Here is a 5,074-nt window from a genome sequence, read left to right as displayed (position 1 = left end):
AAGATGGGGTACCCCGGACTTGGATCTGTTGGCATCCAGATTCAACAAGTTGGACAGCTTTGTGTCAAGAACAAGGGATCCACTTGCACCCGAGACAGATGCGTTAGTGACCTATTGGAATCCGTTTTCACTGATTTTATGCTTTCCCCCAGTTCAGCTGCTACCGCGGCTTCTTCACAGGATCAAGGAAAAAGGGAAACCGGTAATCCCAGTAGCTCCGGCATGGCCCAGGAGATCCTGGTATGCAGAGATCATAAGGATGACAGTAGGGGATTCATGGAATCTTCAATAGGCATGTGCACCGTCAATAAATTTGTTTCGTAATTCGTGTCCGAAATTCAATTTGGATTCGTACAAAATATGAATTTTAGTTAGGTTGGTTAACTTTTCGTAACAATTACGAACATTCGTTATGGTGAATTTTTAAAAAGCAAAAAATACCTTTTCTCTATGGCAGTCGACTCATTATGAGGGGCTCCCACCATCCCTGTGTTGTGCTTCCTGGGGCTGTACCCCTGCTGTGCTCATTGTGTTCCCACCATCCCTGTGCTGTGCTGACTTCCTCCTGTGGCTGTACTCCTGTTGTGCTCATTATGAGGGGCTCCCACCATCCCTGTGCTATGCTCATTATGAGGGGCTCCCACCATCCCTGTGCTGACTTCCTCCTGGGACTGTACCTTGCTGTGCTCCTTATGAGGTGCTCCCACTATCCGTGCTGTGCTGACTTCCTCCTGGGGCTTTACCCCTGCTGTGCTCATTATGAGGGGCCCCCACCATCCCTGTGCTGTGCTCATTATGAGGGGCCCCCACCATCCCTGTGCTGTGCTCATTATGAGGGGCCCCCACCATCCCTGTGCTGTGCTCATTATGAGGGGCCCCCACCATCCCTGTGCTGTGCTCATTATGAGGGGCTCCCACCATCCCTGTGCTGACTTACTGGGTTTTTAACTTCATCATCATGAATAATCATTATTATGACAATAATAAACCAATATTAACGAACATTCTTATTTTGTCTGACTCTGAATCTCCTATTGACTACCTGTACCAGTCTCGCATTTCGTATACAATTCAGAAGCATAGAAATTCGTATTTCAGATGCTTCCGAATGTACGAATTTTCGGAAATGAACCGCACATGTCTACTCTTCAATCTCGTCCAGACCTATTGTCGCAAGGACCGGTATTCCATCCTGCTTTGCAGTCGCTAAATTTAACGGTTTGGCTGTTGAAGCCCACATCCTGAAGAGTCGAGGGCAGGCCCGCATTGGCCATAGGACAAACCAGGCATTTGCCCGGTGGGCCGGGGACACCGGGCCGCATTTCCTTGCTTTCGGGGCCAAGGCAGGCTGCTCTTTAAGCCCATGCCAGTCCCCTGACCTTTCAGCGGCTGCCCGGCTGCTAGTTCAGCTCAGGCTCAGCCATCGGCACAAGGGGACGGTAACATGAAGGGGGAGGGGCTAGAGGAGAGACCTCTCCACGGCCGCCAGTATAGTTCAGGTGTTGGTGCGGGGGGGGGGGGGGGGTGAACATGAAGGGGAGAGGAGCCTGCTGCAGCCGGATCAGAGAGAATGTAAGTGTTGTCACCTGTAACCTAAATAGGAGGAGCAGTGGGGCGGCTGCATATAGAAGAATCATTCTCTCCATCTTCCTCCCGCAGTCTCTGAATGTCTGTTGCTGCTCCTCTCCCTCTCACAGGCTTTCAGGAACTTCGGGAGGAAGATGGAGAGAATCATTTTTCTTTATGCAGCCGCCCCACTACTCCTGCTATCCTGCTTATCTCTACCCCCCCCCCCCCCCCCACAGTGCTCTCTACCCCCCCCCCCACAGTGCTCTCTACCCCCCCCCCACAGTGCTCTCTACCCCCCCCCCGGACAGTGCTCTCTACCCCCCCCCCACAGTGCTCTCTACCCCCCCCCCACAGTGCTCTCTACCCCCCCCACAGTGCTCTCTACCCCCCCCACAGTGCTCTCTACCCCCCCCACAGTGCTCTCTACCCCCCCCCCCCCACAGTGCTCTCTACCCCCCCCCCCACAGTGCTCTCTACCCCCCCCCCCCCCCCCCACAGTGCTCTCTACCCCCCCCCCCCACAGTGCTCTCTACCCCCCCCCACAGTGCTCTCTACCCCCCCCCCACAGTGCTCTCACCCCCCCCCCCCCACAGTGCTCTCTACCCCCCCCCCCCCACGTGCTCTCTACCCCCCCCCCCAACAGTGCTCTCTACCCCCCCCCCAACAGTGCTCTCTACCCCCCCCCCCAACAGTGCTCTCTCACCCCCCCCCAACAGTGCTCTCTACCCCCCCCCCAACAGTGCTCTCTACCCCCCCCCAACAGTGCTCTCTACCCCCCCCCCCCACAGTGCTCTCTACCCCCCCCACAGTGCTCTCTAACCCCCCCCCCCCCCCCACAGTGCTCTCTACCCCCCCCCCCCCACAGTGCTCTCTACCCCCCCCCCCACAGTGCTCTCTACCCCCCCACAGTGCTCTCTACCCCCCCCCCCACAGTGCTCTCTACCCCCCCCCCCCACAGTGCTCTCTACCCCCCCCCCCACAGTGCTCTCTACCCCCCCCCACAGTGCTCTCTACCCCCCCCCCCACAGTGCTCTCTACCCCCCCCCCCCCACAGTGCTCTCTACCCCCCCACAGTGCTCTCTACCCCCCCACAGTGCTCTCTACCCCCCCCCCCCCACAGTGCTCTCTACCCCCCCCACAGTGCTCTCTACCCCCCCCACAGTGCTCTCTACCCCCCCCCCCCACAGTGCTCTCTACCCCCCCCCCACAGTGCTCTCTACCCCCCCCCCACAGTGCTCTCTACCCCCCCCCCCACAGTGCTCTCTACCCCCCCCCCCACAGTGCTCTCTACCCCCCCCCCCACTGCTCTCTACCCCGCCCCCCACAGTGCTCTCTATCCCCGCCCCCCACAGTGCTCTCTATCCCGCCCCCCACCAGTGCTCTCTATCCCGCCCCCCACAGTGCTCTCTATCCCGCCCCCCACAGTGCTCTCTATCCCGCCCCCACAGTGCTCTCTATCCCGCCCCCACAGTGCTCTCTATCCCGCCCCCCACAGTGCTCTCTATCCCGCCCCCCCACAGTGCTCTCTATCCCGCCCCCCACAGTGCTCTCTACCCCCCCCCCCACAGTGCTCTCTATCCCGCCCCCCACAGTGCTCTCTACCTCCCCATTCTATCTGCTGCCCCCCCCCCCTGTGCCCTCTGCCTCTCTCTGTGTACTCTCCACCTCCCCCTGTGTTATCCACCTCCCCCATGCTCTATGCTGCCCCCCTGTGCCTCTCTACGTTTGCTCTCCACCTCTCCCCTGTGATATCCACCCCCCATGCTCTCTGCTGCCCCTTGTACCCTCCACTTCTCCCCCAGTGCTATCCAGCCCCCCGTGCTCTCTTCCTCCCTCCTGTGCAACTCCACCTCCCCCATGCTCTCGCCTCTCCCCCAGTGCCCTCCCCCCCCCCAGTGCTCTCCAGCCCCCCGTGTCTCCACCTCCTTCTGTGCTCTCCAATTTCCCCATGCTCTATGCTGCCCCGTGTGCTCTCCACCTCCCCCATGCTCTCCGCTGCCCCTCTGTGCTCTCCAGCCCCCCCTGTTCTCTCCACCTCCACCCAGTGCTCTCTAGCCCCCTGCTTACCAGCCCCCCTGTGCTCTTCTCACTCCTGTTCTCTCCACCTCCCCCATGTTCTATACTGCCCCCCTGTGCCCTCCGCCTCTCCTCCTGTCCTTTTCACCTCCCCCATGCTCTACACTGCCCCCTGTGCCCTCTGCCTCTCCCCCTGTGCCCTCTGCCTCTCCCCCTGTGCCCTCTGCCTTCCCCCCTGTGCCCTCTGCCTCTCCCCCCTGTGCCCTCTGCCTCTCCCCCTGTGCCCTCTGCCTCTCCCCCTGTGCCCTCTGCCTCTCCCCCATGTGCCCTCTGCCTCTCCCCCTGTGCCCTCTGCCTCTCCCCCTTTGCCTCCGCGGCACCCCCTCAGTGCTCTCCGGCACCCTGTTCTCTCCACCTTCCTCCATGCTCTACGCTGCCAGCCTGTGCCCTCCGTCTCTCCACCTCCCCCAAGCTCTATGCTCCCCCCTGTGCCCTCTGCCTCTCCCCCTGTGTTTTTCGCTTCCCCCTCTGTGCCCTCCGCTTCCCCTCTGTGCTCTCCACCTCCCTCCTGTGCTGTCCACCTCCCCCATGCTTTACGCTGCCCTCTGTGCTCTTCCCCGCGCTCTCCAGCCCCTTCTTCTCCACCTCCCCCCATGCTCTACACTGCCCCCTGTGCCTCTGCCGCCCCCCCCAGTGCTCTATGCTGCCCCCCAGCGCTCTATGCTGCCCCCCCCAGTGCTCTATGCTGCCCCCCCCCAGTGCTCTATGCTGCCCCCCCCCAGTGCTCTATGCTGCCCCCCAGTGCTCTATGCTGCCCCCCCCCAGTGCTCTATGCTGCCCCCCCAGTGCTCTATGCTGCCCCCCCCCCCAGTGCTCTCTGCTGCCCCCCCCCCAGTGCTCTCTGCTGCCCCCCCCCCAGTGCTCTCTGCTGCCCCCCCCCCAGTGCTCTATACAGCCCCCCCCCCAGTGCTCTATGCTGCCCCCCCCAGTGCTCTATGCTGCCCCCCCAGTGCTCTATCTGCCCCCCCCAGTGCTCTATGCTGCCCCCCCAGTGCTCTATGCTGCCCCCCCGTGCTCTCCACCTCCCCATGCTCTATGCTGCCTCTCTTCCCAGTACTCTCTAGCCCCCCCCCCCCAGGGCTCTCGACCTCACCCATGCCGCCCCCTGTGCCCTCTGCCTCTCCCTCAGTGCTCTCCAGCCCCCCCTGTGATCTCCACCTCCCCCATGCTCTACAGTGCCCCCCTATGCCTCTCCCCAGTGCTCTCCAGCACCCCCATTGATCTCCGCCTACCCCCTGTGCTCTCCACCTCCTCCCATGATCTCTGCTGCCCCCCCTGTGCCCTCCACCCCCCCCCCCCAGTGCTCTACAACCCCCCAGTGATCTCCACCTCCCCCCTCTGCTCTCCACCTCCCACGTGCTCTCCGCCCCCACACTCTCCTGCCCTCCCTGTGCTCTCTGCCCCACCCTGTGTTTTGCTTCCCCCTGTG

Source organism: Lithobates pipiens, unplaced genomic scaffold, assembly GCF_037356315.1.
Source record: "Lithobates pipiens isolate NorthernLeopardFrog02 unplaced genomic scaffold, aLitPip1_a1.2 Scaffold_16, whole genome shotgun sequence".
Classification (NCBI taxonomy): domain Eukaryota; kingdom Metazoa; phylum Chordata; class Amphibia; order Anura; family Ranidae; genus Lithobates; species Lithobates pipiens.
The sequence above is the reverse complement of the archived record's forward strand: the minus strand, read 5'-3'. Positions refer to the sequence as shown.